At 43.8% G+C, this 13,431-nt stretch overlaps 1 protein-coding gene across 15 annotated transcripts in view; it reads right to left on the bottom strand.

Moving 5' to 3' along the window:
• Positions 1-13,431, bottom strand: part of Lrrc9 (leucine rich repeat containing 9) — an 83,297-nt gene that overhangs the window by 68,887 nt on the left and 979 nt on the right. For 8 of the 15 annotated variants that reach the window (XR_003950092.1, XM_006516377.4, XM_011244214.3 and 5 more), the window contains exon 1: positions 6,557-6,783. The exons of 2 other annotated variants lie outside the window; for them this stretch is intronic. The gene's annotated coding sequence lies outside the window, so the exon portion shown is untranslated. Of the gene's footprint in view, positions 1-5,061; positions 6,475-6,556; positions 6,784-6,858; positions 7,162-13,431 lie in introns of those variants that run through there. 5 more of the 15 variants (NM_001142728.1, NM_030070.3, XM_011244210.3 and 2 more) reach the window with 4 other exon arrangements.

The raw sequence follows: 13,431 nt of genomic DNA, 5'->3' as shown, positions 1-13,431 counted from the left end.
TGGGCATGCCAAAATTCAAGACTCTGAAAAGATAAGTTTTACTAAGCTAATTAAAAAAAAAAAAAGTAATGCTGTTTTCAAACTCAGAGCAGCACCTTTTGGGGAAAGGAACGGTTTCAGGGCTTACAGCAAAGTACACCTCAGCTTAGCACTCAGGCCTTGTGAACTGGGGACACTGTTCCACCTTGACAAAGCTATGTCTTGGTTGAGGACCCTCTGGAGGTCAGGTGTCGTCAATACAAAGTCATTAAGAGATAAAGTCTTTTTTTATTTAATTGGATATTTTCTTTATTTACACTTCAAATGTTATCCCCTTTCCCAATCCCCCCCCCCGAAATCCCCTATCCAATCCCCTTCCCCCTGCTTCAGTGACGGTGTGCCCCCACCCACTCCCACCTCCCCACCCTCAAATTCCCCTACACTGGGGCATCGAGCCTTCTTCACAGGACCAAGGGCCTCTTCTCTCATTGATGCCCAACAAGGCCATCTTTTGCTACATATGCGGCTGGAGCCATGGGTCCCTCTGTGTGTACTCCTTGGTTGGCTGTTTAGACCCTGGGAGCTCTGGTTGGTTGATATTGTTGTTCTTCCTATGGGGTTGCAAACCCCTTCAGCCCCTTCAGTCCTTTCTCTAACTCCTCCATTGGGGATACCATGCTCAGAGGCCATGAAGGTTCCTTCCCCCAAGAATAGGACCTGGTGTCCAATAGCAGCCTGATGGAGGGGGTTATTTCCTCTTTTCCTCTTCCACCTGCCACATGAAGATCACACCACACACCTGATCCCAGTGCCTTGATCTTGGAACTCCCGGCATACAGAACTATAGAAAACAAATGTCTACTGATTCTATTCAGCTCTGGGCATTTTATTATAGCAACATGAAATGGACCAAGGCATTGAGCCAAGGAGGAGAGGAGAAAACCCTACCCAGCTAATTCCACAGAGCAAAATGTAATCAGAAAATTACCTTATTCGCACTGATGTCTTGACTCAGTTTAGCCATTTCCCCAGTCACTAACCTATGTATCAAAGACCTAGGAGGTACCAGAGCAGACGGCAAGGAGGGGAAAGGAACCCGGGTTGATATGGTGGGATCTAAGTAAAGAAATAATACATAAGGTGAGCCATGAAGGAATCTGGCTCACATGCATCCAGGCAGAGGGAATCACAGTCAGAACACAGGCTGAGGATATGCTTGGGATATGTGCAGGACATGAAGGCAGAAGGGTGTGATGGACCACACTGAAGAACATGCAGACAGATAGGATCTGCAGTCAGGGCAGTACTGTAGGGCTAGACCTCTGCTGCTCATTCCTTCTCTACTTCCCACTGGCATCTTTACAGCAAGAATACAACAGTGATATGGGAGTTACCCTGGGGGTCTCCCTTCTGCCTGGGCTCGTTGTCCACCAGCCCATGATGACCTAGGAAGCAGAGTCTCACCAGCAGGGTTTCAGATGACCCGTGAGTTCAAATGGCTAGGTAATAATGACATAATGGGGCCAGTTTCAGGGAGACAGATCAACTTTACTTGGGATGATTTAAGGGCTATATAGTTTGAAGTTAATGGGGTAGGAATATCCAGGATGGGCAAAGGTCATTGGCTGAAGGCTAAGGTGCTGAGGTACCTCATTAGCATGGGGTACATTCCAGGAAACTCAGGTCCTTGCTGATTGGGTTCTTATTGGGAGAAAGGAAGCTGAACCTGTAATCTAACCAAGTCTGGGTGGCATTTGCAGGTAGAGATGGATGGGTGTGTGTGTGTGTGTGTGTGTGTGTGTGTGTGTGTGTACACGGGGTTGGGGGTTGAACTCCCTAGGCAAGGTTAGAGAAGGAGAAGCCCTGCTGACAAAGGAAGTCTGCCATTTTTCCGGGAGCTCAGAAAGCTACTTGGAAAACTTTGCCCTTAATTAGCAGAACACTAGCAGTAAGAGAATTAGCTAGAAAACACTTGAAAGCATTTAGATGTTCCATTGATGGCCCTTATGTACCTACAGGCCATAGTATCCCTTCCCTAGGCTGACTCAGAAGGGAGACCAAGTAAAGGAACGGTTTGTAGCCCCTGTACTTATCAGAAGAATGGCCTTCCATTGCTTTAATGTCTGGGGAACTGAAAGGAAGGCTATTGAGCAGGGCCCACTAGATGCAAAGGTCAGAGCCAATCCTCAAGACCTCCAAAGACATCAAATAAGCACCCTGGTAATCTTAATTTATGCCCAAGATACCAATTCTGGAAAGAACTACACGGTTTCCTCCTCAATGATTACAGACATTCACTACTGATTTTGGACTTCCTGATCTGTCTCTTCACCCTCTCTCTTCTCCAGGAGCTGTGTCACCATGCTTCCAAGAAATGTCCCCTCTAATCTCTGGAATCTGAGATAACACTTGGTTCCAAGTTGGTGGCTGTGACGTTGTCTGGCTGGAAGAAGTGTGTCATGGGAATAGCAGGGGGGGGCAGGCTTTTCAAAATAATAATGATAATAATAATAAAATATAATAAAATATAATAAGAGATAAAAGATAATGTTTCAAAAGCCACATTATCCTTTAGCTAACTCTGCCACCATGCCTACCTATGACCACACCTCCTCACCATGGTGGCGACTAGCTTTGTGATGACTACATTTGGAGTCAACTAAAACCTAAATATCTGGGCATTCCTGTAAAGGGCTTTATTTCCCCTGATTGGATTATCTGAGGTGGGAAGACCCACCCTAAATCTAGGCCATACTTTCTGGTCGCATGTAAGAAGGAAGCTTTTGGTTTTTGTCTGCTTTTCCTTACTCGCATGGTCAATGCCATTTATTCTGCATCTGAGGCATTACTTTGCAGGTATTAGAACCCGATATCCATAGGATTCCAACCAAAAACCAGCTGAGACATCCAGTCATGTCTCCATTTAGGAGACAGCCATTCTTGAACTAGCCAGACCACTGCCACAGCTTGGTAGCCATTCTAATCAACACACACACAGTTCTCTTCTTCTAGAGAACCCTGACTAATATAGGCTTCTAACCCGCTGGGACCACAAGCCCAAAATAAAGCCTTCCTTCTGTGCTTCTATAGTTGCCAATACAATTCCTTCTCTCCCTCTTCTTCCTCTTCCTCCTCTTCTTCCTCCTCCCCTTCCACTTCCTTCTCCTCCTTTTCCTCCTTCTCCTCCTTTTAAGTTTCTTAGTTTTTTATATTCATTTTATGACATATTAAGATTTGTTGTTAAAGATCTCTGTTGTGGGGCTTGAGATTCATTCAGAGGTTAAGAGCACTTGCTGTTCTTCCAGAGGCCCGGAGCTCCATTCCTAGTTCCTACATCAGTGGGCTAAGAGCTACCCCTGCTCTGCAAATCCCATTCCTCTTTGTCTGTAAGTACCTGTACACCTTGCACATATCCACACTACACACACACACACACACACACACACACACACACACACACTGCAAATTAAATATAAAAAAAGAATTTTAAAAGTCCAGCTGGGATTCTGACTGAAGAGTGCACTACAGTAAAGTATTAGAGGAAGGGAGTTCACCTTCTGAGGACTTTGTAAAAACAAAGCACATCTCTTCATTTAGTCAAGAAGACTACATTTCTGGGTACAGAGACATGAAGCTTCTCTCTCAACTTCACGATACTCTGTCAACATCAATGACCCATTTAGGCAAAATAACCTTATTCTAGCTCAGAAGTTAACGGACAAAGAAGAATCCAATGGAAACCCCCAAATTTGCACAACGACATCTGAGCTGTAAGAAGCTATTCCCCAGCTACAGAGGCAAGCGTTTCTGTGTCTCCTCTGCTCCCTTTCCTATGAGAAGAGGCTGGAAGATGAAAATCCTGGGATCCATGAGATTATCCTAACATGCACCACCGTTCTCAAGCCTGCCCCCTTCCGCCCTCATTTCTCCCCTCTCCCTTATCATCCCTCCCTGCCTCCTCCGCCATCTCTTGTCAGATTGTCCTGTCCTCACCTTCACAGGTAACAGGGCTGTCTTAGGATATACTCCCTTCAATTTCCTTTCTCCTTAAACACACATCGCCCGCCCCACCCCCTTAGGACTTTTGGCTCAGTAGAAATGTTCATTTGGGGGCTGAGGGAGTTGGCTTAATGGATGAAGTGCTTGCTTGTGTTTGCTGTGCAAGAGTGAGGATTTCAGTTTAGGTTCGCAGCACCCATGGAAACGCTGGACACCTGCAATCCAGGCCTGCGAGTGGAGACAGAAAGAGCTCAAGGAGTTGTTGGGTTTGGGTGTGCAAGATGGGGAAGGCTTGCCGGGTCCAGCAATTTGGCTGAATTGGTAAGAGAGGAATTGAGGAAGACACTCCATATTAGCAGTCTCTTATATATATCCATACATCCTTGAGTGAGCATGCCCCCACACACATGTGCACACGTATCACATACAATGAATAAATAAAGACTTCGTTTTGACTGAAATGAATCAGCTTTTCTGTGCACGGGTCCACCGTGTCTACCTCTGTTAGAGACTGCTCTGCCAGTCCATCTTTCTTCCCATAGGGTCTCCTTTCCTCTGTGTGTAAGCACAGGTTTCCCTATTTAGAAAAGTCCTTTCTATATTGCATTAAAAAAAAAAAAACCCTGAATAGCTACGTTTCACACTTTCACAAAGAACTTTCTAGACAATCATCAGCAACAATAATTTACTCCATGCAGTCCTCAACCCAGTGTAATGTGAAAGAAAACCCTTCAAGCCATCACAGCGTCTACTTCTGGTTAAATAAGTCCAACAACAGTCAATAACTCCAGATTGCCAAAGACAGTGGACCCGTTTCCGCCTCAACTTGACCTTGATGTGACTTTGAGCAATGCTGATAGCATTGAGCGATACTGATTATTCTCAAGTTTTCTCCTTGGTTTCTCTCTATCCCCTACCCCTCCCTCTCCTTCCCTCCCACTCTGTGTATGCACATGCAAGAATAAACGCTGCTGTGTGAATCTAAGTGTGGAGGTCAGAGGATAATCTCAGGGGCCATCCCACAGGTGCCATCCACCTCGATTTCCTTTTGAGACGGTGTCTCTCATCTTGATGGGAACTCACCTGGTGGGCTAGCTTCGCTGACCAAGGAGCTCCAGGAATTGGCTTGCCTCCCAAGCACGGGGATTACACGCCATGTTTTATTTACATGGGTTCTGGGATGGAACGCAGGTCCTCTTGCTTGCAAGGAAAGCGCTTCACCGTCTAAACTGTCTCCCTAGTCCTCTACTTGTTATTTTGCACTAACAGCTTCCTTCTTTGTAAAAGCCACTCATCTTTCGTGTCCTCTTTCCTATGCAATAAACTCAAAAGCCCACGTGAACATGTCACAGGCATCTCAAATACAGTATGCCTGTCCCAAGCTGAGCTCGTATTTCCAACCAATGTTGTTTCCCCTTAATGAATGCCTTCTTGTGCTAAAGGACACCACCACCCATCCCTTCTCCATCCCAACACACACACACACACACACACACACACACACACACACACACACACACAATTCTTATGCTTCCTCTCCACTCTCTGCCATCGTGGCCCCTCTTGTCTCACTACCTACCCCATTCTCTAATCCATGGGAGCAGCTAGACTCTTGCGGGGGTATATTTGTTTATGCTACTCCTCTTGGAAATTGTTTATAATCACCATTTTCAGACTCATGCCAATCTCTTAAGCCCCTGGTCAACCAAAACAGCCACTCAACATTCCAGTACCGGCTACAACTCTAGTCCTATGATAGCTAGCATGGCTGTACTTCAGCACATACTTCTTCCTCTCCTTGAAATATCTTCTGTCCTTGACTCTATACTCCATATATCCTTAAAGAGTGCCTTGAGTCTTCTTCGAAGACTTGCATCCTCTTTGGTCTTATTGTAAACATTCTCTTTCATGTGACTGGGTAAGGTTAGCACATGTCCTCTGCATGGCTACTGTCTGTCACATTGTATTGTGATACTTGCAGGTCCTTCCTCCTAACATGTTCACCGAGGACAGGAACTACGGCTGACACGACATAACTTATCAAATGGTTCCAATGAACTGTCATACCACACACATCCTACCCAACATGACTGTAAACACTGTTCTGCATGGCAATTTGTAACACAGTACTAACTGGTCCGTAAAGAACTGTCTGCCAGCAAAGCTGAGTGAGCATTTAATCTAAGAAACTATCACCTTTCTGCCCAACAGAAGCCCTAGGTGGTCCAACTGTTTTCTCCCTTGAGTATAAAGGAGCCAGAACCCAACAGTTCTCCCTGGTGGTTCACATAAAGGCCCTCCTATTTCTAGATGATCAGTATCCCTTGAGTCTTTCAGTCCAGTAGTTGCCCGAGCCTAGGGCACATCATTTTTTCCTTTTTCCTAGGATCCTTCTCTGAAGTATCACTATTATTTTTTATTATTATAACTACCATCACAATATTACTATAACCCCCACTGCACCATCACATAGGTCCCCTGACCTGTGTGCTGCTGGGAGATTTCCTCCATGTGACTCCCTAGTCCTTCCTACAGGGGAGGGACACCTAGAGGCAACCAGAAGACCGATACTCAGTACCTTATTCCAGAGAGAGGATGGATTCCAGGGCTGTCCTAGGCAGGTCAGAGTGCACTCCGACCTCCCAAATCCCTTCCTGCAGCTGACACCAGCCCCGGGCCTGCTGTGTACTGACCGCCCACTGCGGTTGTCTAGGAAACCCTCTCTCCGCCTCCCTTGACCTCTGGGTCAGGAAGGGGATGGCGAGGACGGGGAAATCAGCCGCCCATCCTTGCCTGCATCACGTGGTAGCAAACTACAACCAATTAACTTAAGCAGGGAAGACCCTCCCCCGCCCCCTTCCGGAAGACCTCCCCTCCCACCTTTGTTAAGACTCCCGCGGAGCGGTGGCAGCCGGTCGCTGCCTAGTTCTTAGTCTTGGGTGTTCACTTTGTTTCCTTCCGAGGACAGTGACAGTTTGTGGGCTAGGCGGTGGGGACCTGGTCCTGGCATTTTCACAGTTAAAGTTTTTGACACCTGGAGCCTCGAAGTCAGCAGTACTAACTGGTCTTGATCCCCAGCATGGCGTGGAGCAGTGAGGTCATAAGACGGTTCCCCTTCCGCCGCTGATGGCCTCGGTCCCAGCTGCTGCGCAGCTGAGGCCACCAAGAGCCCGGTGAGCCCCCAAGGGCAAGCGCCAGACCGCGCGCCCAGGAACGTCTCCAAGCAATCGACCCCCACTGGTCTTTTAGGAGTTCTCAGGCAGGCTTTCGAGTGTCTTAATTTGCCAAAATTCTCAGGAGGCAATAATTTACAAGATAGAATACAAGTTAAGAGGACAGGGGGAGACTGGCTGAGAAAGCAATGAACTTATAAAACAAACCAAATCAACCACAACGTCTACTAGAGTTAGCCACTAGCCACAGCCGCGTATGTGCCCTTTAAAAGCGGTAGTCTGAACTGACGTATATAGGAAAATAGACCAAAACTTAAACGCTTGGTATGCAGAGATGCAATGGAAACGACTTTGTTAATGATTTTTGTATCGATCACATGTTAAACTATTTTGGGGTGCACTGAGTTAAATAAGGTTATGTTTTGTTTGTTACGTTGAAAATCTGGCTACCAGGACAATTTATAATTGCTTGGGAGGCTTGCATTAGGTTATTTTGGACCGGGCATGTCGTTGTTTGCTGTCTATTGCAAGAAATAAACACCATGACCGGACGCAACTTGAGATGAGGGTTTATTTGGCTTTATATGATCAGATCACAGTCCTTCAGCAGGGGAGTCAGCCCAGCTAGGAGCAGTGGAGAAATACTATGGGGTTCAGGTGGCTCTCTTATACAAGCCAGGACGACCTGCTCAGGAGAGGCACTGTCCACAGTGGGCTGGGCTCTCTCCTATCAGTCATTAATCAAAAAAAAAAAAAAAAAAAAAAAGATATGCTCTCAGGACAATCTGATAGGGGCAGTTCCTCAGTTGAGATTCTGTCGTTGTGTCTAGTTTTGTATCAAATTGACAAAACTCTTGACAGCACTGCACTCATTTTTATAATTCAGTGGGGATGTGTTAGTATTTATGACCTTCGGGTCCTCTTGCAAACTAGCATCTGCTGCTTCACTCAGCCTAGCTTTCAATTGCTTTCTCAAGAAAATCTAAACATTATAAATATTTCGTTTTTCTTTCTTTCTTATTTTTTGTTTATATTTTTGTTTGTTTGTTTGTTTGTTTTTTTGAGTTTCTCTGTGTAGCCCTGGCTGTCCTGGAACTCACTTTGTAGACCAAGCTGGCCTCGAACTCAGAAATTCGCCTGTCTCTGCCTCCCAAGTGCTGGGATTAAAAGCATGTGTCACCACGCCCGGCTAAATATTTCTATTTAATAACTTAAGAGTTGGATGCATCCGATGAGTTTGCTGTCTGTAAACACATTCACTGAAGAAGTGAATTAATTCTCCCTCTCTATTTTCATTTCACTGAACACTGTTCCTTCCTGTCAGCAACAGATCAAAAGTAAGCCGATTAAACTATTTGTGGCTTATGGTAAAAGCGATGCCAGGTTTGTTTGTTTTTTGTTTGTTTGTTTGTTTTTGGCTTGCTTGTTTTTTTGTTTTGTCTGTCTGTTTGAAATCTGATTCCGGTTTTATTTTTACTATCTCGCTGAAAATCTAGTTGAACAAGATAACCTATGCTTGAAGAAGCCTTTGTTTAGAATATAAAGATTAAATAGGAGGATAGTTTCAATTTGTAAACTTTAAAGAAATTTCCATCATAGATCAGTTAGATTAAAATTCTCACTTTGGGGTTTGCTGGTTTAGTTTTTTGTTTGAATCATCTTTTTTGTTTGCTTGTTTTGTCGATTTGATCCAAACCTTAATTGAGCAAATGCCTCCATCAGATTGGCCTGAAGGCAAGCCTGTATTGCATCTTCTTATTAACAATTGATGTGGGAGGACCCAGGCCACTGTCGGTAATTCCACCTTTGGGCAGGTGTTTCTGGATTGTATAAGAAGACAGAAAGCCATGGAGGGAGAGGGAGCCAGTAGACAGAGTTTCTCCATGGATCTGCTTCAGCCCCTGCCCTGCCCACAGGTTCCCTCCACCCCCCCCCCTTTTTTTTTTTCTGATTTTCCAGCCTGACTCTTCTTTGCTGATCGAGTCATAAGATGAAATAAACCCTTTGCTATCTAAATTGCTTTTTGGTCATGATCCTTATCATAGTATTAGAAACAAACCAGAACAGGAAGAATGCAGTGTTCGGGGATGGGAGTACAGAGGTTATCAGAATACACTATTTAGTTTTGAAGTATACGAATCTGTTGTGATTTCCCCTGCAAGAGGTAGTGTTAATATGCACTCTGTACTTTTTATATAAAAACAGATTATGTGAGAGCTCGCATACGATGAGGCCAACTCTAACGATTCTTCAGGAGCCTTCCATCTTGTTTCCTGAGACAGGGTCTCGCTGAAGCCAGTGCTCCTGCTATTACGGTAGTCTGTCTGTCTGTCTGCCTGTCTGTCTGACCAGTGGGGTTCAGACATCTACTCTTTCCTCCCTCCCCAGCTGGGATTACAGGCAAGCACTCACGACCTAACCAAGTTTTTATTTGGGTTCTGAGCCTTGAAGTCCAGTCCTCACATTTGCACAGCAAGCAGTTTTTCTATTGAGCATCTTCTTATGAACGATTGATGTGGGAGGGCCCAGGGCATTGTGGGCAGTTCCCCCTTATGGATTGTATAAGAAAGCAGACTGGAGACTCATACCCACCCATGACGGGAAGAGTGCTCTTTTTCTCTAGGAAAAGCTCATTGACTTTGGCAGCAGGACTTGTGTTAGCATCCTTTACAGGCTCAGAGGAAAAACCTTTGGTGGTTTGCCAAATTAAATCCTTTGTCCAAAGTAATCTGTTAAGACTGTTTGTTTCAATTTTCCAGATGTTGCTTAAAGCGGAAAGGTGCGACCAGCTTTCACTAATCTCATTGATTATTCATCATTTGAGGTTGACAGATGATACATTTTTTTATGTGTCTGTAAATGGAAGTGAACTCACTAGCAGAGCTGAGAGAAGTGGACATATGTTCCCGTCTCTAACCCCAAAGCAATCTCTAATAGTTATCATTTGCCAGTGAGAATTTAGTTTTCTTCAAGGGAGTCTCGCTGTGGAAACAAACTACTCTTCAAGGTAGGCTGCGCGCCCAGCGGTAGATGATCAACAGAAAATGAACTCAGTGACATCTTGGGAAGTTCCTTGTCTCAGAATGCTGTGTCAGGGCCTTTTCTACCTCCCCCCCCCATTTTGCTTTTAATATTATTAATTATTATTATTATTTTACTATTGCTATTATTGTTGTTATTTTGCTCTACCGGTTCTTCTCATCCACATTATGGCTTGTAGTTTAGTGTTTTTATGGGATTCCTTAATGTGTGAACGAGTGGGGGTCTCTGCATCTGTATCTGTGCTTTCTCTTGGGTTCTTTTCCTTCTGTTAGTTTGTTTTGCCCTATTCAGATGTGTTAGTTCTTGTTTTAGCTCACATCTTATGTTATCCTTAAGAAGACTGTTCGTTTACTATTTAGACACATAAAGAGGGTGGATCCAGACGGGAGGGGAGGTGGGGAGAACAAAACCATAATCAGTGTATGCTATTCAAGGAAAAAAAATCTATTTTCAATAAAAAGAAAAAAATCAAAAGAAAAGAAAAGCTTGAATGATGCAACCATTCATTAATTAAAGTCTTTTGGATTGACTATTAAATTTATTTATTCAAGAAACCCATCATTAGGAAAAGAAGAATGGCAAGTCGGAAGAATGAAAAGTCTGGGAACTTTAAGCGCTAATTTGAATTTCATGTTTTTATCTTTGTACAGATGACGCCTTCCCAGCTAATGATTTCATTAGACTGTGTGTAAAAGTTCACTGCCTCGTGCTTGAATTTTACATGTCACAAAAACCCACAAATGGAACACAATTCAAAACTTACTCAAGCAGTGGAAGGGGTAATTATGTGCTTCTTACAAAGTCATCTTTAAAGGCCCGCTTATTAATGGCTAGCAATGACTATTCCAATTCTAGGAGATGAATACATTAGGATACAATTAAAACTTAGAAGCTGTGCTGGGCAAAATTTTAATTAGGTCGACATAATCCTACATCTACGGTTTCCACCTAAAAGAGTTAGGCTTTGGCTATGATTTGCTGGTACATAATTAATGAACAGAAAAAGGGACTTCTGTCTCAGCTGACTTCACCCTTCCCGTTCGGTTTGCATTTTGCTCTAGGCACCAGCCCAAGGACAATGGATTTAAGCCAGAGAGGGAGGCTTACTCCACAGGAGAGACAGCTGGTTCTCGTGAGGGAGAACCCCACCTCCATCTTTTCTGCACTTAGAACTTAGGCATAAAGCCCCCATCATATTCTTGGGCCTCAGCATATTACCAACAGCTCACACAAAGCCCTTCTCCATTTTCATTCCTTCCCCAGCTATTGCCTAGATCCTAACCTCATCCTAGCCACTGACAAAAACCAAGGATTCTTATTCATGTTAATGCATGCTAACCATATAGAAAGTGGGTTTTCCTGTGATGTTTTCATACACACGTTACGTATTTTGATTGTATTCATCCTCTGGTCCCCCTTTTTCCTCGAAAGCCCTCCGTATACTTGCTCGTTGCTCCTTTCCCCCCATCCATTTTACAGATTCTCATTTCTTATGAGAGAAAACATGCAATGCTTGCTTGAATGAGTCCTGTTTATTTCACTGAATATAATGGCATGGAGTTCCATTCATTTTCCTGTCAATGGCTTTTTACCCTTATGAATGATCAGTTTCCCAGTGTGTGTGTGTGTGTGTGCGTGTGTGTGTGCGTGTGTGTGTGCGTGTGTGTGTGTGTGTGTGTTGTATATTTTTCTTATTTAGTCACTGAATACCTAGGCTTATTCTGTGAACTGGCTACTGTGAATAGAGACTTAACAAACATGGCTGAGCAGACCTATTGTATGGTGCCTTAATACCCAGGACTGGTAGAGCTGGGTCACACGGTAGATCTTTTCTAGCCCTTTAAGGAATCTTCCCACTGATTTCCATGAGGCTGCTCCAATTTACATTCTACTATTAATATGAGGGTTCCTGCCCGCCTGAATCCTCGCTAGCCTTTACTTACTTTACATTCTTGATAATAGCCACTCTATCTAACTGGAGCAAAATAAAGGTCAATGTAGCTTTGATTTGCATTTGTCTGATGGTTAAAATGTCTAAGATTTTTGTCAAATGTCTGCTGTCTGCCTGAACTTTGAGAAATGTCTTTAGTTCATTTGCATATGTGTTGACTGGGTTACTTATTCTTCTGGTGTTAAATTTTAAGTTCTCTTTGTTTGTTTCTTTGCTTGCTTGTTTCTGCTTTTTAAGACAAGGTTTCACTGTGTAGCCCTGGCTGTCCTGGTACCTGCTCTGTAGACCAGACTGGTCTCAAACTCCCAAAGGTCCACCTGCCCCCTCTTCCTGAGTGCTGGGATTAAAGGGGTGAGCCACTACTGCCTAGCAAAATTTAAGTGCTTGACATGTCACGGATACAGCTCCTCTGTTGGCAGCAGAGCTGGCAAGGATTTTTTTCTCTCATACTGCATGTTGTATTTTAATATTTATTTATCACATGTATGCATGCATGTGGAATGCATACATGTGTATGCCTATGTGTGGAATGCATGTGGAAGACAGAGGACAACTTTCAAGCGTCAGTTGTCCTCTTCTATTGTGAGAATCCTGGGGATTGAACTCAGGTCTCTGGGTTTGCCAGCACACTGCTGTTGAGGTATAAAGTCCCTAAGTTGATGCAGTACAACTGAATGCCTCTTATGAGTTTCAAACATTTTTCTTTTACATGGGTTCCATGTCCATATTTTTATTTATATACATGGTATTTTGATATAAACTTATTCAGAGCTTCAAATCTCATGCTATCTTGACATACACCTATGTTTTACTATATACATCTATTTAACTGGTTCTGTATTCTGCATTCTAGAGTATAACATACACCAGCCATTGTTACCTTTTGTTCTTGTTACATTCCTAATAATGGCCTCCCAGCTTGATTCCATTAAACACCACCACAGGGATCAACCAATAATGGTTTTCTGAAGGATAATTTCTCTGGGATAAATAGCAGGAATGGAACATCTAGGCTAAGGCAGGCACACTTTATTTACCAAATACTATGTGATAACTTCCCAGAATGTTTGTCCCAGACTTCCTTTCTAAAATTGTACTTGGGGAATCGTATTCTTCTTGTTGGGGAAGTTTAAGAGAAAACAAAAATCTCTGGCCAGTCCTCCAAAATCCTTTTCACAGAGTTGAAAGAAGTCATATTAGTGTAAAAGTATCGTACTAACATCGACAGATCTTACAGGCAAGCCACGTAAGAGATTACAAGTGCAGGGTGACATTGTATAGCTGAGA

The sequence above is a fragment of the Mus musculus genome, chromosome 12, assembly GCF_000001635.26.
Source record: "Mus musculus strain C57BL/6J chromosome 12, GRCm38.p6 C57BL/6J".
Taxonomy (NCBI): Eukaryota; Metazoa; Chordata; class Mammalia; order Rodentia; family Muridae; genus Mus; species Mus musculus.
Note: the sequence above shows the minus strand (reverse complement) of the source record. Positions and strands in the feature narration are given on the sequence as shown.